Source organism: Diceros bicornis, chromosome 24 (assembly GCF_020826845.1).
Source record: "Diceros bicornis minor isolate mBicDic1 chromosome 24, mDicBic1.mat.cur, whole genome shotgun sequence".
NCBI lineage: Eukaryota > Metazoa > Chordata > Mammalia > Perissodactyla > Rhinocerotidae > Diceros > Diceros bicornis.
Window position 1 is genome coordinate 12,171,665 of NC_080763.1, and position 23,896 is coordinate 12,195,560.

The following is a 23,896-nucleotide window of genomic DNA, read 5'->3' on the forward strand; positions in this document are numbered from 1 at the left end:
AGAGCCCAGCCACATGGCCCAACCCAGCTACAAAAGAGGCTGGAAAATGCAGAGCAGCTCAGAAATATTTGATAAGTGAAAACACCCTCCACCACACCAACTCTCAGCACAGCCACACTGATTGGCTAAAACAGAAATCTGCTCATGCCACGCCCCTATTTAATCTCCTACAATGGCTCCGTAATGCATGTAGGTCTAATCTCCATCTTTATCTCCTGATATTTCACACCTCAAAATTCAGGCTCCACAAACCATGAAGCGCTGCTGACTTCCTGCACACCACGCCATTTTTTATGTTTGCTAATATTAAAAAAAAAAAAAATCACAGTTATGACCACTTCTAAGCACATCCACAGCTACCATCCCTACCCAAGCCCACATCTTTTGCCTATACTTCTGTAATAGCCTCCTAACCGGTTCCTTACTCCCATCCTTGCCTTTAGCAGTATATTCTCAACACAGCAGCCAGCACATTACTTGAAAATGAAATCAGATCATGTCATGTCCTGTTGAAAGTTTCCAGGGGTTCCCATCACAAGTAGAATAATAAAGCCTGCACAATCTGGCCCCTGTCTTCGCCTCTAAATTCATCTTCAACCCCTCTCCTCTACCTTATGGTGCACTGGCCCCACTGCTGCCCATGGCCACCTCAGCACCTGCCTGCCTCAGGAGCTTCGCCATTTGCTGCTCCTGCTACCTAGAACATGCTTACACGGTTCCCTCCCTAACTTCACTCAGGTCTCTTAACTGTCACCACCTAAAACAGGAATGCCTTTACCTTGCTTTTTCTTCTCAACACTTTCCTCTACCCAACATCATATTGTGAACCTACTTGTTGTCTATATCACCTGACACCCTCTCCAGAATGTAAGGTCCGTGAGATCTGGATTTTATCTGTTGGATTCAATATAATATCTCCAGAGCTTACAGCAATCGATGTTGAATTAATAAGTGATAGAGCGAATAAGTGAATCCTGACCCTCTCTGCCTACTGTGCACTTTCTCCAATTTACTTGGTGGCTACTCCATCTTTAAGCTTCAGCAGAGGATTCACTCAAGCCTTCCACATTCTTCCCACCAAGTGCGATTCCTCCCCTGCGACTTCAGCTCTAGCGCAGTGTGGTACGTAGGCATTCAACAATTTCACGTCAATGTATAAACGCTCAGAGATAGTAAGGCCAAACGGCAAGTAATAAGACAGAGATGCAAATGCAGAACTTACGATTTTAAGTCCATGGCTACTTCTACTTTATGCCACAGCTGCTGTGAAATACACCTTTTGTAGCTGAGATTCAAGATCCAGAGTGTATTTCTTTTCTTTGTAGTTCTTTCAGCATGCTTAGCATTTTGGTCAAATGAAATAAATACTGAGTGACACTTTTGCTTAGGGCAAGTTACCTAAAAATTAGCCTTCATAGACTCCATGAACACACCTCAGTAAATATTCTTGTGTATTTCAAAGACTGTGGGTAATTTTTTGACTCATTAGAACAATTGCATGTAAAGAACTTCTTCCAAAAATTGCTATTTTAACTGCAATAAAAATATATGTGACTTCTCCATCTGAAGAGTCAAGCCTTTCACATTTAAGAATGTGCAGTAAAAAGTCATTTGATTGCCAGCTCCTGGGTCCAAAGTAGCCCTGTCCTAATGGTGTGGGACAGAGGCGAAGTCAAGTCCTCTGACCAGTGGTAGGTCCCACATGTAAAAATCAGTATTACTTTTTTTAACTTTAAAAAATACTTTATCTTACTCTATTTGTAAATCTAGTTATTTTTCTAGTTCTCAGATGTAAAATAAAAGTAGAAGAGTGGGGATCTTTTTTGCAAGATAACGTATGGAAACATTTAACCACTTGGAAAACAGAAAGCATAGTTTTAATGCAAAATATCTTAGAAAATGTGTCAGTAAAATTCCTATTATACCCAAATAATAGACACACATTCAGTATTACATATACATTTTTATTAACACACTTAACCTTAAAGCAACTCTCTGAGATAGGTCTATTATCACTTCCCTTTTAGAGATGGTGAAACTAAAGGCAGAGAAAGTTTTAAGCGGCTTGCTCAAGGTCAAACACCTAGTAAGCGGTACAGTCAAGATTCAAATCCTGGTAGTCTGACTCCAGGACCTATGTCTTGAACCATTGGCTAAAAATGCTTCTCAATAAATACTTAAATTTTTTTTCTATTAGCCATAAGATCTTAATCTAGGCTCTTTGTATTTAAATAATGCATCAGTGAAAACTGTGTTCACTGTAATTGACCATCCATTTGTGAAGGAAATGAAAAGTTAAACATGTCACACTCTTGTCTTCAAACTCCTTGATTGGCTTATTGAATATTATTTAATATTGATCACCTTCTACATATTGACCCTTTGTTAGATGATGAGATATAATAGTGTATGAGATCACATCTATCCCAGAGAAACTATAGTTGATTGTAGCCAGATAAATCATTTCTGTTCAGTGTCACAAACGCTACACATAGAGTGCATAAAAAGAAGTCACTGGAGGACCACCTAACCCAACCATGGAGGCTCAAGAAAGCTTCTCAGAGGAGCAATTTCTAAAGTTCTTTGGTATTATGTGGCTGTAATATAGTGATAGATAAAATTTGTACCAAGCTATGTCAATTGATGGCAGCTCAATTACTTCTCCATTGTTATGAGACACTATATCTCTCCTTGTAGAAAACAAATTCTCATTTAGCATGTCACTTAGAGATTTGTCTAAACAATGCCCTATCTAAACAATAGAGTTGGGCTGGAAAGTTAGGTTTTAGTCCTGACTCTACCACAAATTAACTGTGCGTTAAGGATTCTGGGGAATGAGGAACTAACATGAGTAGAAAACCCTGGGTATTACGTAAGAAAACTTGCATCACGGGTTGCTATGATATGTGAGAAAAGAGGGACAAGGACATAGACAAAGGATAAGGAAGGACACATATGATTCCATTAGTGTCAATACCTCAGAGATGAGCTGTGCAAGCAGTGTGGTAGGAAAAGGTTAGCTTAGCGCAGCTCTACCACATATGTCAGAGGGAACCTAATCCGAACCATAAAGAACAGGTAACTTGCATGAAAAAATCCCAATATGAAGCTGAGTCATAGTTTGTGTTCAGTGGCGTCTTGAAGGTCAGTTGCTCCAGTGCTTTGATCTCATTAAATTCCTGATTCTCAGAAATCATATGCTATCGTCTATCTCTTCCTTCTCCCTCTCCAACAGAAGCCCTTAAGGAGAATTTTCCTCTGCTTAATGAAAACTTTCTCATCAGCATGCAAGCATATTCAAGTCTCTACCAGCTTATTAAAAACAAAAAAAAATCTTCTTTGACTATTTCACAATTTCATTTCCTATTCATTCTTTCATTCATTCAACAAATATTGAGTCTTTGCTGTTAGCCAGGCACTGGACTATACACGGACAATACAGAGGTGAACCAAGAAGGCTCAGTCCATCCCCAATGCTTTTGGTTTTAATTACTTGATTGCGTCACACACACAAAAAACAATTCTCTTATACCTAACTCAACTTTTTCCCCTAAGATGGCTTTGACAAGTGTAAGGACCAGGAATTAAAGTATTATATTTGAAGATTTCGATGCCAAATAATAAAAGGAACAATTAAAGGAAAATAAGATTTCTCTATAAATTCCAATTCCTACCTCAGGGCACATTGTATAAGAACACTGAGTAAATAGAAATTTGTGACATTGAATTATACTACATAATAATTCCAAGAACTTGCTTTCTACTCAGCGACAGAGGCAGTGACAAATAGATAATGTCATCATAGTATGGTCAAGTGGCAGTAGAAATGACAGGGTGAAAAAAGAAAGGAAGAAAGAGGAAGGGAATGAGAAAATATAAATTTCTAATTTGGCACGTTATAATACCACAAGTGTAAAGAATAATTTGTTTTCAAGTACTCAGGGAAAAGGACAGACTGGCTCAAAAATAATGATAATTTAAAGGTGTAGAGCATACATAAAGGACAGTTCTTTATTTTGTTACTAATTTATAGGCTATAACATGGCTCTTCCTGAGTAAAATAAATGTCTTTTGTAATTGTTTCAGTCATTAGGCAAACTTGTATGATTTACCTGAAAATGAGAACTATGCAAAAATCAAAGATTCAAGCACATGTCAATACATCATACATCTTTGGGCACTCAACAAAAATGAGTCGTCCAATTGGCTAAATCTCAGAAGTTACATTTGGGAAGTATGATTGTTTAATGATCCAATGCTTTGAATTTCATTAACTATTGTTTGGAAGCACTTGAGAAATCAAACACTTATTTTTACTTTACTGAGAAGATTTGAAGTCGAAGAAAATAATAAAATTCCTTATCTATTTATCATAAATGCCTCAAATCCACCTCATTGTTTTTCCCCAAATGAAAGGATCAGGTGGTAGGGTATAGAAGTATACCCTACCCATATAGAACCCATATAGAAATGAGAGCAGCCCTTAGACTCTGCAAACCACGTGGAGTGATGGTCACCAGGCTGCTGATGAAAGACAAAAAGTGATTTCTGTATGTGCATGGGTCAACTGATGGTCCATGCTCCAAGGGCTGATCTGGTTCTAGCTTTGTAATTCTAATTATGAACCCAGGCTACTAACATGACAGGGTACTTTAGGGGGCTCAATACCCACTGACTCTTAAGCATGCAAGAGGCCAGAAACTCCCAAGGCTAATGATTAAAATAATTTGTGTTTAAAACAAGCAAAACATCCTCCCATAGAAGAAAGAACAGAACAGAGACTAAAGTTTGCCTCCTAGAACTTCATTCCTGAAGAAGTGAGGTTTTTCCTGGACTTTGCTTGTGGGTTTGATACGACAGAGAATTTGAACTTCACAAAGAATTTCACAATAAAAACAACTGAGTGCCTTGTTTATAAATGTGTTTCTTTCCTTTGAAATGGTTGGTAAGATTAAGGGCATAGGATTTCTGGATCAGATGAATCTGGATTCAAGTCCCAAAAGAACCAAAACTAGTTTGTAAGCTTGGAAAAGTTTTTCATCTTTCTGAGTTTTTGTTTCCTCAGCTAAAAAAATCAATAATAAAATAATACCTTGCCCATATGGTTTTTGGGAGAATTGAATGACACGGTACATAAAAAATGGTTTGCATAGAGGCTGCCACATACAAAGCACTCAAGAAAAGTAAGCCATAGTTCTACAATAAGAAATAGTAAAATTTTGTCAACTCTCTGTACATTGTTATATGGGAAAATTTAAATTTGACTTCAATATCATATTGGCTTATATAAAGATTTTAGAAGTCAAAAATATACTTTCTAAGCATTTTCATGACAAGAGCATGACTGCAGGTGATCAGCCAAATCCAAAATTCCAAAACTTTAGCAAGCTTTGCTTATTATCTTGAACACATTTTGAATTTCTTATACACTATTCTTAAAATACTAGACTATTAAAAAAAAAACTTTATAAAGCAAATAACCATAAAATGACAAAGTATCAAATCTGCTTTTAAAATTATTGCTAGATGAAAGGCCAAAAAGGCTAATTTAGACCACAAAAGTTTATTTTTTGTGATTCTTCTTGTTTCCCGTTAAGGTCATCTCTGAACAACTTGAAACTATGGTACATGTTTTAGGGAACACTAAGTACCTTCCCAAATATGAAATCTGGACTTCTGCTTCCAATCAAGATGAAGTAACTGATAACAGACATATCCTCCCATCATAAATAACAAGAAAACTCAAAAAAATATATATGAAACAACTGATTTTAGAAGTTGGGCATCAAACAGGACATAACTGTTTCCCTGAGAGACAGGAAATAAACAAGATGAGCCCAACAGTGACCCTGGATATCTGTCTGGAGACCACAGAATGGAGGGTGGGTGTGGGAGGTGGAGAGGGAATTCAAGTTGATCAAAGTGATCAGGCTGAGTTGATGAGACTGAGATCAGAATTTGGGAAGACTAAGTAAGCTAGCATTTTTAGGACAGCGTATCAGAAATAAATATGCTAAGCATAGGAAGAAGCCACAGAAATCCACAAGAGTCTCTCTTGAGTCTTTGTCTGAATAACACATTATGTACGGATATGGTGAAATTCCTTGAGGCCAAGATAAAAGTAGATGGTGCATCTGTAAGCTGAACCAGATCTCATTCACAAAGGGCTGTTATAGATTTGCCTTCCAACCAGCCAGAGTGAAGAGACCTCATTGAATACATGGAACATTCACTAGAGAATCCAGAAGAGTAGGGTTAAGCTAGTAAAAGAGTAAAGCCTGTTTTAGATTCATCTAGCAAAGCTTTAAAAGCAAGCCTTAAAATGATCAAGCTTATCTGCAAATTACTAAACCATATATCAAAACAATATTCAAAACTCTTTAAAGGAAGGCAATAAAATCCAATCAACAATATAACATTAACAATGTTCAACATCTGACCAAAAATTACTAGATATGTGTACAAAAAAATGTGACCCATAGACAGGAAAAAATCAGTCAATATAAACAAATCCAGAATGAACAGAGATGATAGAATTAGCACATAAGGACTTTAAAGCAGCTTTTATAAACATGCTTAAGGATTTAAATAAAAATATGAACATAAAGTAGAGAGAAGGGGAAGGTATAAAAAGAATCAGATGGAACTTCTAGAAATGAAATATACAAAATCTGAAATGAAAAGTTTACTGGATAGGATTTACAGCAGATTAGACTCTGGCACAAGACAGGATCAATAAGCTTGAAGACATAGCAATAGAAACTATCCAAACTGCACTAAGAGAGAAAAGGTCTAAAAATATCAACAGAACATTAGTAACTGGTGAGACAATGTCAAATACTTTAATATACATGGAATTAGTGTCTCAGAGAGACAACAAAGATGCAGAAATATATTTGGGAAAAAAGAACTGAAATCTTCCCAAATTTGATGAGAACTCAAAAGCCATAGATTAAAGAAGCTCAGTAAAGCCCAAGCGGGATAAAATACAGAGAAAACCAAACCAAAGCACATTGTAATCAAATTGCAAAACCACTGGTGAAAGAAAAATCTATCAACCTAGAATTTCACATCCAGTGAAAATATTCTTGAAAAATAAAGACAAAAAGACTTTCATGAAAATAAAAATTGGAGAATTCATCACATGAAAATAAAAATTGGAGAATTCATCACTAGAAAACCTGCAGTAGAAAAAAATACTAAAGAAAGTTCTTTAGGAAAATAATTCCAGATGAAAAATCAGATCTACATAAAAGAATGAAGAACACTGGAAAGAATAAATATATGGGTAAATATAAAATACATTTTTCCATTTTTAAATTTATTTAAAAGGAAATTGACTACTTAAAGTAAAAACAATAATATATTATAGAGTTCAGAACATATGTAAAAGTAAAGTATATGAGAGCCATAACATAAGAATAGTGGTGAAGGGGCCGGCCCTGCGGCTTAGCAGTTCAGTGAGCGTGCTCCGCTGATGGTGGCCCGGGTTCGGATCCCAGGCGCGCACCGGTGCACCGCTTCTCCGGCCATGCTGAGGCCGCGTCCCACATACAGCAACGAGAAGGATTTGCAACTATGACATACAACTATCTACTGGGGCTTTGAGGGAAAAAAAGAAATAAATAAAAATTAAAAAAAAAAAAAAAGAATAGTGGTGAAATATAGACATACCCTACTGTAAGATTCTTACATTATATGTGAAGTGGTATATTATGTGAAGGTAAAATATGATGATAAATTAAAGGTGCATATTGTAAACTCTAGAGCACTATTAAAAATTTAAACTAAGAGGTTCAATAGAGGCAATAAAATTGAATGTTGAAAAATATTCACTAAATATCAAGGCAGAAAAGAGACAAAAAAGGAAAACCAACAAAAACAAATAGCAAAATAGTAGACAGAAATCCAAGCATAGTGACAATACACTAAAAGTAAATGGTTTAAACATTCCAATTAAAAAGCAGAGAATGTCAGAGTGGACGAAAACACAAGACCCAACTATAAGATATGCAATTTTATTACAAAGACACAGATAGTTTGAAATTTAAAAATGGCCATGCATACAGTAAACATAAGAAAGCTGGATGGGATAAATTTTTCAAAGTACCTTCAGTACAAGGAATACAACCAGATACAAAGAGGAATACTTCAAGATAATAAATTAGTGAATTCATCAAGAACACACAAAAATCCTAAATGTATATGCACCTAATAAAATAGACTGACCCTGAACAATAAAATCCACAAAATATACATAAACTACATACTACATAGTGACATTTATCAAGAAAATTTGGTATTGTCGTAAGAGTAAGATCATAGATCAATGGAACAGAATAGAGAGTCCAAAAATAGAAGCACACATGTTTGGTTAATGTTTGCCCGGGTAATTAAATGGAGAAAAGATAATAGTCCACAATAAATGGAGGTGAAACAACAGTATCTCCACATAAAACAAAATGAAACTGAATTCTTACCTCACATCACACATAAAAACAAAAAATTCAAAATAGATCACAGATCTAAAGGTAAAAATAGAGTTAGGAAATTTCTAAAAGAAAACATAGTAGAAAACCTTGTCAACCTTAAGGTAAGCAAAATTAGCTCTACAGAACACCAAAAGCACTAAATATTGTTTTAATTGATAAGTTGGACTTCTTACAAATTAAAGCCTTCTGCATTTCAAAGTATTCTCATTAGAAAATAAAAATTTCCACCACAGACTGAGAGAAAATATTCACGATACAGATATACAAAAAAGACATATCCAAAATGTATAAAGAATACATTTTAAACCAGTAACTTAACTTAAAATGGGCAAAAAATTTAAAGACGCTTTGTATTAGCTTGCAGGTTTCCCATAACAAAGTACCACAAACTGAGTGGCTTAAACAACAGAAATTTTCTCGCAAGTCTGGAAGGTAGAAGTCTGAGATCAGGTGTTGGCAGGGTTAGTTTCTTCTGAGGCCTCTCTCCTTGGCTTGTAGATGGTCATTTTCTGCCTGTGTCTTCACATAGTCTTCTCTGTGCATGTCTGTGTCCAAATTTTCTGTTCTTATAAGGACACCAGTTGTAGTGAATTAGAGCCTATCATTATAACCTCATTTTAACTTAATTACCTCTTTAAAGACCTTATCTTCAAGTAAGGTCACTTAAAATTTTTCTGTCAGAAATTTATTGATCTAGATTTATATTCAGTGAAGTTTTTGGTAGTGATTGTATGTGAGAGACACTGAACTAAACATTTTATCTCAATTCCTACTCATGCTTTCACAATCAAGGGCATTGAAACAGTTTATTAGGAAATCATTCTACATGTAATTATATTTTCTGAGGAACAGACTGTGGCACTTGAAAAATAATGGTGCACTCATTAATGGTACAATTATATATTAGAATTACGAATCCCATTCTTTTTTAAAATGCACATACATTAATGCACACTCAGGCACTTACACATACCACTCCAAATTTCTGAAATTAACAGAAAAAAAATCTCCAAAAGAAATTATGAGAAAATTTTTCAAAAAAGAAAACTCAATACTGAATTTTAAAAATCCTTTCACAATGTAAAATAGTAGAAAGCAGGATCTAATTTTCAATGCTGGTGAAATGAAAACTCTTTGATCTCTTTAGGCACACCAGTTAGGAAATGTGGCATTCTACAGCCAGAAGGAGACCTTCACTCAAAAAATATTTATTGAGTACATACAATCATAAATTTTCAGAATGATATTAAAATGATGATGTGTAGAAGTGTTTGGGGACAAAAGCAAGACATAAAGTGAATTGTAGGCCAGCAGAAAAGAGAGGATTGTGAAGAATTTCGTCATCATTAATGGCAACTTTATCACTGTGCCCAATTTTTACTTCTTTTTCTCTTTTTTTGAGTAATGAAGTCAGTATAAATTTAGTGTGGTATTTGTTCATTTGAAAACATCTCAGAAACATGGACTTATTTTTAGAAGACGACGAAAAATAAGTCCTGGATGTGTTTGTTGCCAAGTTGAACTTGGAACTAACAAACATTCCACATACAGTGCCAGCCAGCCACTGATAAATGGCTCAGTCCTTCCTTTCATTGACACAAAGAAGAAAAAATGTTGCAAAACTCCAGCCATTTTCTAAGAGCTGAATTTATGTAAATTTGTCACTTTTCAATCAGTTGTATTGACATTGTGTAGAAACACCTTTAAGCCTTCAATAAAATGCATATGCACGAGTGGTCATTTAGGCCACATAATAGATCACACTTTTCTACCCGTATTTGGCATTGGAGGTGATCAACGGTACCCTGACACTGTGCTTAGCTTCCAAGAGTTTACATTCTAAAATAAGCAATATTGAGGTACACAAGAACAAAAAGAAACTAAATGCACATCACTTGTTTAAAGATTTCCGTGGAAGATTCCATTAGTTCCACCATTTATAAACCCTCATGAGAAGAATGTCTCACTTCTGAAATCCCTCATGCTGTAAGAAATAGAAAATAGTCAATTATCACTATGCATATTGCTAGTAATGGGTACCACTTAATGAGAACTTTCCATCACAATACTCTGCAAAGTTGATATAAGTATCCATATTTTACAGATCCAGATGAAGAAAATTCAGTAGATTAAATAATTTCCCAAGGTTACACTGCTAGTGAGGGATGAAGACCAGGTACAAATCTCAGACCACTTTCAAAGGCCTGCCGCCTGAGCAGATTTATATACTGTCTCCTAAATTAACTTTGATGGTCCACTCTTGTCTCTTTCACCCTCAAAACCTTTTATGTTAAATATTTAATGATCTTTTGGGGATCTTCTGGAATCCACTGAAAACTTTTGAATGTCCTTCTCCTGGTCATCTGGGGCGAATCACAGGTTAAAAGTCTTTTTCAGGAAAATAATAATTCCCTCCAAGGAGAAGGTATGTAAATTATGTAATTGGTATTGAGCCAGGTGCTGTAATTTCTGTGCTCCATGACATGCACAACAATGGGACTTCAGCCGGGTCTCACAAGCATTGTGCTAGACACTCAGTAATCAGACTCATGCCTCATACGTGACACTTATAACTTGACAGTGTCCATGATGCTGACATTTATATAGTAGATTGCAGAGTAGGGCCACACGCCTTGGTGGTTCTAACCTATAGTAAAATATGTGCCCTGGAGTTAAGCGCGACCATTCTGATGCACACAATAGTCACTTCACAATGGAATTTCGAATGTTCATTTTCTTGTCTTTTTTTTTTAACGTAGCTTACGAAATTTGTTTTACCGTTATAATACATGCTGGACATGCTTCCTGGGTGGATTTTAACTGAGCAGCATAATGCTTCAGAGTTAGACACAGATGCAAATTCACAACCAGTCCAGGATCTTATTAATAAAACATGCAACTTTAGCTCATACTGGTCAACTTAATTAGCATTCCCAAAACCAAGCTAAAAAAAATTTTAAAGTAGTTTCTGCACAACAAGAGCCTTTAGCTTTATATTACTTTCTTTCTACTCTATGGCCTCAGAAATTTTTCTAATATCCCTGAAAGTTTTATCAATGGCTTACAATGATAAGCTTCTGCAGTTAGGTTTTAAGTCTCTACACATCAGTTTAGCTCGACATTACATTGAGGAATCACAGTGGGAACTGTTTAATGAGTTAATTAGCACTCACTCTTCCAATAGAGCCACACTCGTCAATCTGGGAGATGAACAGCAGACGCTTGCTTTCTGCTCTCTGAAGTAGACTTAAACTGTTCACTTTACACCCTGCTGTTCTTTTTTTCCACCATGGATATGTATGACAGCAATAATGATAATAATACAGTAATATCTTGATGTAGAAATGTAGCCAGTTGCTTTCTCTAATTCAGACGCAGAAATTGAACAACTTCCTAGTCCCAGAATTCTCTAAGCTGATAGCTACAGCCCTTTTTGCCACTTGGAGAACCACCAGTACTGCAGGAAGGGCATGTTTTCTTCAAGTTCTGTGTTAGAATTAAAAATATTTTTTTCTAATTGAAATTATAATAAAACTGGACAATAACTCACAAAACCCCATTTAACCTGTAATGTACCTATAATATGATACTAATAGCATCCAGTATATATATAGCCCACACTTAAAATCTGATTTTCTAGGTCTGTGATTTGCATTTCAAACAACTGACTTAGTAATGAAAATTACTACTCTAGGCTTCCCACTTACCCAGCTTTGAGGTATGTATATGCAGGGGATATAAATATGCCATGAATATGCCAGCTGTTTCTAAAAAGGCAAATGACTAACACAAAGGAATAGAAGGCTAGATGTAGTTAGTAAGAGGAAAATACTGGTGATGAAAACATTAAAAATCTAAGCTTGAATTAGGACAAGTTCCAAGTCCACAAAATTTTCATCTGAATTCTGTAACACAAAATTATATCACTTTCAGTATAAAATAATTGAATTTAGACACACACTAGATGCTTTTTCAAAAAGCACTGAAAACAAAGACACAATCAATTTATGAATTATTTGTATAACTTTATAGGATGCCAGTATACAAAAAACAAAGATGCTTTCAAAACCCTAAAAACAAAATTCCTGTTTAATGAAAGAAAGTAAAGAGCAGTTCTTGAAGAATCAATCGGATAATTATAGTAATTATATTTCCACACTTGATCTTAGTGCTCAGGAAAAGATTGTTGAAATACCACCAAATTTTTTAAAAATGTATAACGAAATAACCCACAACTGAAACTAAAACCTACCAATAGGGTACTGGACAAATCATGTGATCTCTGACTTTAATTATCTTTCCTTTGGATTACATGATATCTAAAGTTCTTTTCAGCTCCAAGACAATTATATTAATTACAATTATTATTATATCCCATATTCTGAGAATATAGTAAGTACATAATGTTGTAGGAGAATATAAAAGGAAAAAAGTATTTTCCAGGACTATGATGAAAAGATAAAGGCTTATAACTAAGATTATCAGTTTTCATTATTAACCAGGCTCACAAATAATCAATACAGAATTATAGTTTAAAACATTCTTACAGGAAAACAGGTTTTTTACGTCATTGGATAAGGTTAGGACTGGCTAGTGGAAAATTATCCTACATAGGATACTTGAAGACAACACTTTTAAATATTTAAAGTACAAAAATATATTGAACAAACACTAAAAATGATATAATAATTTATTGATTGTACATTTCCCAAACACCTATTATGTGTCAAGCACTGTGTCAGACAGTGGGGAGACCATGACAAAGTGACATGGCCATGCCTCAGGGAAGCTAGATTCCAGTAGAAGGAGCTGGCAGTTAAACAAGTACTGTAAATTTTAATAAGGAGAGAAGTTTGTTGAAAAGATGATGAAGATCATTACTTAAGTATCCTTTTATGTTTCAGAATTGTCACTTATCACACAGTAGATGAGAGAAGCACAATTAAATACAAAGTTAGATAGAGAAAGAATATTATATACTGCTTTTTTACAAATAAATAAAATGTTGAAATTCTAAAGAAAGAATGTCAGAAGAAAGGGCTAGGTCTGTAAGGAAAATATGAAGCCCCAAATCCCATAGCACTTCTCTAAATGTAATAATTTCTGCTTTGGATTCTGTGCTGCCAACACTTGTCTGTTTGCAAATAAACACCTCACAATTATTAGTCATGTTTGCTCAAGCTGAACATTTCTCTTCAAAAATGTAACACCTGCAGAGAAAACGCTCGCAGGCGCGCCTGCACACACACGCGAATATCACTCTTCTGGGCATCTTTCAGGCTGCAATTTGGGGACAGATGTGCCAAAACATCTCTAATTGCAGAGCCGGCTTCCTCTGGAACCCATCAACCCAAAAGATAACAGCCAAGCAAGAAGCAGTTTGGTCAAAAACTGCAATACTCGTAGCATGTAAAAATTTGTGCGTTTTTTATTATGCCATGTGGTCTGCACTTAAAACCAGCAGAAAGCAGAATCCTGCCAAGTGCATGTTTCCAAGAACACAACCAGCCACATGCTCCCTTTCGTGGCTATGCTGCCACAAAGCTCTGGCACAACGGAGCTTCCCATGGCTTAACCAGGACTGGGTGTAGGTGCATCTGGAAGCCCATATGATTATGACACCATTTGAAAATTTAAGCAGAATATTTCCCATTTGCTACATGAAATTCTTCATGCTGTCAAACTTGAATTCAACCTTGAAAGAAACTGGTCATGAGCTCTTTGTCTGCAAAATTGGCTTCATCAATTTGGCTTTTCAGGAAAAATATGGTTCCTGTCAACATGAGCATTATGCTAACATACACACATGGTTGGGTGCGTATTTCCTTCCAAAGACTCGGCTATGGGACAAAATAACGTTTGAGTTTATAAAGCATTTTGAAACAGGTACAAAATGTGTTAATTACTACATCTCCGTATTAAGAAAAAAAAAAACTAAGGGAGGAACGAATACAGAACAGTTAAGACTCTTTTAGATGAGATAGTTGAATAACAGAACATTTAGATGTGAGTAGAACTGGTAATGAGTGTGATGATACAGGAAGTTATACTTTTCAGGAGTGTTAAAATAATATTTCTAGACATAAGAAAATACCAAACAAAATGCCACATTTGGTTTACCTAATCCTCTCCCTCTGACAACAGCAAAAAGGTCATTTTAAGGGAGAATACATAATTAGCCTCCTTACTCCTAATTTCCCTTAAATACACTGTTATTATGCTATTGTATTTAAATGAGATGTTTATTTTACTATTAATCACTGCATAAATTTGAGAAAATACAGGTCTAATCAATTCCATGTGCTAACCTGGACCTCAGGCAGACTTTGGAACTCCACCTCTCAGCTTATGCGGTCTTTTCCCCAATAGCAGGAAAGTAATACGAGCCAAATTAACTCTCGGTTGAGGCAGGAGCAAAACAGCATTAGCTAGAGATTTTAGTGCTGCTACAGACTATAATTACAAACAAGGACTGCCCAAGACTTCAGACGAGAGTTGCATGGCTCGTGCCATTCAATCTTAGCATTGGGAAGCTATATGGTGAATACTTCCTGAAGTTGGAAGACAAAACACAGAAGAAAAGAGTAAGACAACATCTGCCTCTTAACAATGCTTCAAAAATCATTTGGGCATATTCAAAAATAGAAGTGTAGGAATAAACTTTCAACTTAAATCACAGTGCTAAACATATCAGATAAAATAATGCTGAGCATGATATAAGGTTTGAGGTTCACCGAGGAAGGCACACTTCATTAAAATGCAAAAAGTCTTGGCCTTGGGGTCAGAACAAGTGTGTTCTAAGTGTTGGCTTTGCCATTGACTAGTCCAGCATGGAACTTTTGGAGCCCCATCACTTTTTCTTTAACTGTGGTCAAATATATAGCCTCATCACTTGTTAGGACCCAGTTCTTCCTCCTTAAAATAAGAAAGGCGGATGAGATGATTTTTAGTCTCAGCTATCTCTGAAATCTTGTGAATCTTTCTACTAATTCTCATGCATGCGTTTCTAAGAGCATTTTACATTTCCCTTACCTAAGAATGATGAAAAATGTTGGCACGCTGATTGTCAATCAAGAGTCTGAGACTCTGCAGATGACCTTTGGGGCCTGCTATATTTTATTAGATTTATTGTGCTTTGTCTTACTAACAGCATAAACCACTTGCCTTGAAGAAAGGGAAAAACCATTGATTTTATCTTCTAATCCCATTCAGCTGAAACTACAAAGAATGAAGGTCCTGCACATATTATAATAAGACTGTTTTAGAAGCTTTCTGTGAAAGGAAAATTTAAACAGAAATTATAACAACATACGTTCCCTTTTGGATTATAACTCAATAGATGAAATTTATTTTCTTTCAAAGTTTTGCTATGTCACTCTTGGCCGGAAAGCCATCGGACTCTTTGGGTCTCAGATGGATGCTTTGTGAGAAATCCAAATTACACCTAACCTGCCTACAGGCAGGCATCTGAAATAGAGGATCTCTTAAGGTGCCTTTCAGCTCTAGAATCTATATTTTTGTGGTTTTCAGTTGGAAAATAATTTGATGCACATTCCTATAAGACTCAGTCTTATAGAATTTTAAGGTTCTCCTCAGAGAACTGTATTAGATTAATTCTCAGTGGCAGAAATAGTGCCACTAGATATTAGAAGGAAGTGTCTGTACATCTTGGCCTACACAATAGTATCATTATTACTTGTAGACTTCTTAAGATTGCAGAATGCCTGTCATCCTTCTGCATAATCCATTTGGATCTGTGTCCCTCTTCCCAAAGATTATTTTCATGCCACAGAAAAGATCACTGACCCCAACCCAATCACACAGTATACAGAATAAGTCCACTTACCTAAGAATTTCCTGAAATTGCTCTCTAATAGCACCTAAGAACTTCTGAGTCACGAAAATATCTAATTTGAGAGAGACCAAGGTCACTTAGAGACTCTAATTTATCCTTAGGCGCCAGCTGCAACGTACTTTAATGGATGATAACATTTTATAATATTAACATCCTTGGGCACATCTTGCCATGGACTGCCATGAGACAGAAATGGCTAGATGTGCATGAGCTCTGAGAAAGATGGAGTTTTGTCTGGAGTTCCTGTATCACCCCAGAGGAAACAAAAGTTAGACACCTGATGACAAAGGTTACTCACGGCAGTGCAAAGGGGAGAGAGTTAGAGCAAAACAAAATGATAGAGACTAAAGTCAATAAATTTCATTCAACATATAATTATTAATTGAGATCCTGACACCTGCCAAGCACTGTTCTAGGCACTGAGGGCATATAGTATTGAACAAAATAAACGAATATTCTCCCCTTTGTGGAGCTTACGTTCTAACAGAACATCACTGGGGGCCCAGCCTGGAAAGGAGGAAACTGCACCCAAGGAAGCTCCATTTCAGGGAAGCAGAGAATCAGGAAGAGCGTGGCCAAGGGACAGGAAGCCAGGGGAAACTCGGAAGTAAGAGTCAGATACCCAGAATCAGGGGAAAGATGATGCAGTAGCCCAGAGAGCAGCCGACGATCACATTAACTGATAGCGCATGGCTGGGTGTTTAGTGCTGGCCAGGTTCCTATTGCTCTGCATTGGATTCTTGAGAACCAAATCACCACAAGATGATCGGCCAGGGCAGATTCTGACACTCAGACTATTTCAGTACCTACAACGTTTTGGACATGAAACAAAACTGGCTCATTAAGTACCAAATTCTGCACAATAACAATTCTGTGTGGTAATAAATTATCCCGGACAGTGCCCGTGTATTTCAATTGAATATATAACTACATAGGAGATAAGCTAGTTATCCACAAGTATTGAAGACGGTTGCTAAGAAAGGCATTAGGAGGTCAAGTAGAAAACTTAGAAGTTGAAGGTCATAAAAATGTCGTGAATCAACCAGTCATTAAATCAGTATGAGTCATCAAGACTTAAAACTAAACATTACGCCTCTAATCCTGTAACCCTGTACTCAGAACAGACACAAACACACACACACCACAAAACATACATGCATGCAGATTCTAAGTATTAAAGAGAAGGGATTACATCCTGGGAGGTGTTAGAGTGGGAAGAGAAGAGTTCAGACTGGTAAGTAATAAAAACTGTCATCAATTAAGGGATATAAGTGTTTTCCTTTATCTTCCTCTTGTGTGTTTGTAAATGCATCTGTGTTCAACCACCTCATATAGATTTTCTCCATCTTGAGTAGCAACAACACTGAATTAATCCAAGTTTCTTTTTCCATCAAATTATTCTGTCTTTACTTTTACCAGTATATTCAGACTGAATGTTCAAACCGCATCCCTTAGAATACCTGGAAGTCAAGGTTACCAATGATTTTCACTGTATCAATGCAAAAGCTGTCTAACATTGGTTAACATCCAACCAATTCTAGATAGCTTTTGTCCGACCATTTGCTAAATCAGAAGCCAAAGGTTAATTGTAAGCCATTCTTCACTCTTACTTTAAGTCCGTGCTGCACAGAACAGTTTCCTCCATCTGATGGCCTTAACTAAATGAATCTACCTTTGATTTTCATTAAATGCACTGAAATTAAACTCACAAAGGCACAATAAAAATAAATTTTTCAGATATTTCTAAAGACAAAGCCTCTTAATTTCTAAAACTCTCAGTGAATATATTTCCCTCTCTTTTTTTTTTTAGCTTCTTTTCTTTCTTTCTTTTTTTTTCGAGGAAGATTGGCCCTGAGCTAACATCTGTTGCCAATCTTCCTCCGTTTTTCTCCCCAAAGCCCCAGTAGATAGTTGCATGTCACAGTTGTACATCCTTCTAGTTTCTCTATGTGGGACACCACCTCAGCAGGGCTTGACGAGCGGTGAGTAGGTCCACATCCATGATCCGAACCTGCGAATCCTGAGTCCCCCCAAAGCGGAGTGCACAAACTTAACCACTATGCCACCAGGCCGCCCCCCCCCCACTCCGTTCTATAGCTGGGAATCTATAGATAATCAAGCCTATAATCTACTCTAATAACTCAGAAACAGAGCAACAGATCTTAAACTTGTAATGTGGAACTTAATAAGGGAAGGAAACTTGACATTCAGCCTTTCTTTAGTTTTAGACTCAGTTAATAAAATTGCAAATAATATATAATTCTCATGTGCTCAGTTAACTCTTAAATAAGACTTTAAGCTTTGGAAATGTGAGGTGGGAGGGTTCTTTCCTACATCTATTTTGAGATATTTTAGAGTATTAATATTAACTACAAATATCCTTTGTTGTCTTATTTTCTTCAGACTCCGAGGAAATTAGAGAAATATTCTGATAACCTAGTACCCCACAAATTTAACCATTGTGCTATCCAATACAGGTTGAGGAACTCATTAGTCAACAATAGCTCATTCAGTGTCATGATTTGAATAAAGCAAATTGTTTTCTGAGTCAGGATGGGGGCAAAGAACAAATCAAAACGTACCATATACAGCATCTATAGTCACAGTCTTCTTAGTTCAGAGATATGACAAGAAAACATTGAAATTTAAGACAACCAGACTTATTTATATCTTTTTCTCATAAAACTCTAGTGATAGAACTTATACTCCAAAGAGATTTCTTGTAAAGCTTCATCAGCATTACTGAGGAATACCTCTTTAGCGCGCATGGATAGCCTACACTGAACCCTCCTTTCTATGATTTCCTGTAGCAGGTATAATCCTAACTCCATTTAGGTAAAGACTTAATTTACTCTTATAGTAGGGAAAATAATGACCAATGGTGAAGGCATAGAAGGAAGAAATTGCTTTCACACCATAAGTTTTTCTGGAGGGCAGAATTGATGGAAATCTCTGCGGTGTTGTCAATCCAATAGTCCACAGGTATGTCCAGAAACAGGGAACGTACAGCAACAGTCTCAAGAATATTGCTTTCCCTGAAGGCAAAACTCTTAGACTAGGAGAAGGGCAGAAGTAATAGTCATCATTAGCCCTAAGCAAATTCCTGCTTCCATTTGAAATGTCAATAGGTCACTGCAGCTGTAAGCTATGAATCAGCCATAATTACACGCTGTTTGACTGCATAAGGACTCTATAGTAATACAGTGAAACAGTTTGATTCACTTTTGTCAGCTATAGTTGAGATAAAAATGCTCTAGGGGTGGGGGCAGAGCAGAAGATGGAGGCCTCCTGTTGATATAGCTGCTTCAATTCTTCATTCCACGTTGCCAATGAACATTGGGAATTGTCAAGGACTCTCCTTTCCACTTTCCTCTTATCATTGGGAGTATCCTTAAAGGAAAAGTAAAAAGTGGATTGATCCATGCGTTTTCAAAAGTCTTTCTGAGGTAGATTTAGAGTTCAATTTTATGATCGATATAGCATATGTTGTCCAGCCGTCAACAGAATTTACACAATAAACTGTTACTTGACTTACAGACTATGAAATGAATTCCTGTTTCTTTATAGGCATTCTGATCAGAATTCAAAGATTTTCATGAGGTCATAGGAAGCCCTCTCTTGACGCTTTTGGGCCTCACCAACTACATGTAACAACAGAGTAAATAATCTCAATGAAAGATTCAAAAACTGTTGAAGATTGTGTAAATAATAGCAAACGGCCACATATGAGGAATATACATAAAAAGCATCCTGCCTCTCTTTAGAAGAAAATGATTATTGCAAGCTAAGAATTCCAAATTATTCTTCAGCAACTGAGTAAAGTGACAAAAGGTCATTGTGAGGCAGTAGTTAGAAATGATAAATTTTGATCACTAACTTGCTTTATGGTGGTGGTCCCTTGCTCCCATTAACACCCAGTGTTTCAAATTTCACTTATGCTTTACTGACATCACAAGCAAAGTGAAAATGACTAAAGACGACGAGTCTTTTGAGAAAGCAGTCTGAGAAAGAAACAGCAATAACTCCTAATTAGCATAACTTTTAGCCAGAGGTTATAAATAATCAGTAACAGATGTCTATCTGGAGTTCTTTTATTACATTATCTTAAGTGAAATTCAGGTTGATTTTTAAGCTATTTTTGGATCAGATATTGTAAGCCAAGAAACGTGTTTTTATTAGTGGGAAAGAAATGTTTTTCTAGATGAACCAAGTGGGAAAGATAAGAGTGAAAAATTAACAGGGGTGTTCATCATATTCTGAAAAAAGAGGCTTTTTATCTGAAAGATGCTGGAATACTGTAAAAGAACATCATAGATAAAAAGAAAAGAGACTTGGATTTTGTCTTGGATCTACCATGGCCTAGTTTGACCCAGAACAAACCCAAGGAATATGATGTATCACTGCCTCATCTACAGCATAGGAATATTATGAGAACTCATAGATGTCAATGAGTAAAACAGGAATGAACATAGCTAGGTAGAAGAGCAGCAAAGGAAAAATGGAATCATATCAGTTTCACTATTTTTCACACAGTCACAAAACGCAGTAATATTTTTTGCATTCCCCATCATTTCTCTTTATGTCTCTTCCCACCCACTGCTTCTCACACTAACTGGCCTGGTAATTGAAACTTACAGTTGAATCAGTCCCACAGAAATGGAGCACGGAAAACCAATACTAACTACGGCAGAAAAAATCTCTAAATGTTTGGATGTTAAGTTTCTTATTGAATGAACGCACATGAGTATAATTGGATGCTGAGTCAATGAGCCAGCAAGTATTTATTAAGCACCTGTGAAGTATATGGCATTGTCACAGGCACTGTGGATTAATAAAAAATAAATAAAATGAGATACCTGGTCTTAAGGAGCTTAGAATACGTTAGGGACACAGACTAAAGAATATAACATAATATATTATATAATATAATTGTGTTAAATTCTAAGATTACATTTTAGAAAGTAAGAGAAAAAATAGTCAGTATGATATATGCTTTAGTCACTACGATATATAATTTCTGGCATTAAAAACTAAATAAAACCAAAATAGTAGAACAATGGTAAAAAGTTCTGAAGGGAATGAGTGGATTTGATTTCAAATCCCTTATATTGCAGTGAAAGAAGCTAAAGATACTCATTAACAGTAGACTTTGCTAAACATATTTGTTAAGATATCTAGGGAAATCACTAGAAGAATAGACATGGAGATTATAACTTCTAATATAGTACAGGGAGAAAAACTCAATCCAAAAGAAAACAGAAAAGAAAAAAAATAGACCTCCATCTAAAACTCATTGTTAGAGATAAATGCTAATACTGCTAGAGATCTAATAATATAAAAATTATTGCTAGAGATATTATAAATTATTGCTAGAGATATAATAGATATATAATAGACATATGCATGATAGTGATATGAAGAGTAACTACATTTTGATCAAAATTTCAATTCCCCAAGAAGATATAATTTTAACCTAGTATGTACCTTGTAACATAACTTCAAAATATATAGAGCAGGAATTGCCAATATACAGGGATATTTTGAAAAATTCTTGAGATAATTGGAAATTTTAACACATCTCTCTTAAAAACTAATTTTATCAAGCAGATAAAAGAATTATTAAACATATAAAACAACACAATTCATAAGCCACAAAAACTGGAGAATTTAAGTCTTCTCAAACATACAAAGAATGTTAAGAAAAATCAACCCCTTTAAGGTAAAACAAGTCTTGACAAATTTCAAAAACACTGATACCATGCATAATATATTTTCTGACTAAGAACATCCTTGTTAGCAGTCAATAGCAAATAAAACAAACAAAACACTCATGCATTGAGAAATGTTGAAATAAGCTTTTAAATAACCTATGGGTCAAAGAAGATATCAAAATAGAAATTAGGACATACTTATAACTGAGCACGATCTTGTGTCTAATTTAAGGCATGCAGTTTTTCACATCTCTGTAATCAGAATGTATCTTATAGTAAACGATGACTTTCCATTACAGTTGGCCAGATGACATAATTGCCACTACCTGCACATAATGGATTGTTATTCCTGGTGACTTAACAAGAAAATTTCATCCTCTATATTTCTGTATGCAAAATATTTAGGACCATTTGAGGAAGAAATACAAATCCTGTTTGTTAACCAAAAATGATCCAGTGACAAATTTCTGGCAAGATCAAGAAAGCAACAGCATCAAAACTCACAGAACACCAGTCAGCATTTTGGAAGAAAATCCCAGGGAAAATAGTAAAGCACTCTTTTAGAAATGCTCTTGACGGCACAGAGGATAATATAATGTGGAGAAAAATACAAGTCCATGACTCTGAACCAATAAATGATCCAGCAGAGTTGGATTCTGGATGTGAGGAAGTTTAATAAATATCTTAACGAATTTAGTTTTATATATTCTTTCATATGTATGCATAAGAACAATATCTGACACAATATACGGCACTTTTTTTTTTCTCTTGAGGAAGATCAGCCCTGAGCTAACATCTGTGCCAGTCTTCCTCTTCTTTGTATGTGCGTCACCACCTCACCACGGCTGAGTGGTGTAGGTCCACACTTGGGATCCAAACCTGTGAACCCAGGCTGCCGAAGTGGAGCACAGCAAACTCAACCACTACACCACAGGGCCAGCCTCATGATTATACATTTTAAAAAGTTTAAAGAATATTTCAATAAATGAAAAAAAAATTAGAAATGATGAGAAGCCATTATGTTATAATTATATTTTTCCTAAGTATTATATAAAATAATGCTTATAATAGATGATGAACTATGGTACCACATATGAAAATTGTGTAGTAAAGCTAAGAGAAAGTAAGTATTGACTACTTGCAATAAAGAGATGAAGGGCTAAAATAAATAAGCTCAGCATCCAAATAAAGAAGTTTTAAAAAATAAATGAAAAGAAATTTAATGAAGGAAATAGGTAAGACCAGAGCAAAAACTAATGAAGAAAACAAAGATAAGATGGAGAGGGTCAACAAAACCAAAAGTTGGTTCTTTGGGAAAAAAAGAATAAAGTGCCTAGAAACACTGATCAAGAAAAAAAGGAAAAAGCAGAAATAAATATTATTATTTATTTGAATATTTTAATTATTATTTAATTAATTATATTAAATTATATTAAAATATTATAAATAGTTCATTATTATTACTTTTATTTAAAATAAAAAATAAACATACATAACTATGCAGAAAACATTAACAACTTTGTGTCAGAGATGAAAAATTTATGCTAATAAATTTGAAAACTTATGTGAAATGAACAAATTTCTACAAATCATAATTTAGAAAAGTTTGACATAGCAAAACTGGCTCCAAAAGAAAGCAAAAACCTTTCTTTTGATTCTATAAATATTATAAATGACACCATAAATATTGAAAAAATTGAATCAAAATTAAAATCTTAGCACAAAAAAATATCACCAAGTATAGATGGTTTTTCAGGGATGGTCCATGCAACATTCAAGAAACAGATAAATTCAGTCTTACATAAACTCCAGAATTTGGAAAAATTGGGAAAAGTCCT

At 35.4% G+C, this 23,896-nt stretch overlaps 1 protein-coding gene across 4 annotated transcripts in view; it reads right to left on the reverse strand.

The window, feature by feature from the left end:
• Window positions 1–23,896, reverse strand: part of KCNH5 (potassium voltage-gated channel subfamily H member 5) — a 310,565-nt gene that overhangs the window by 127,536 nt on the left and 159,133 nt on the right. The gene's annotated exons all lie outside the window — the stretch shown is intronic.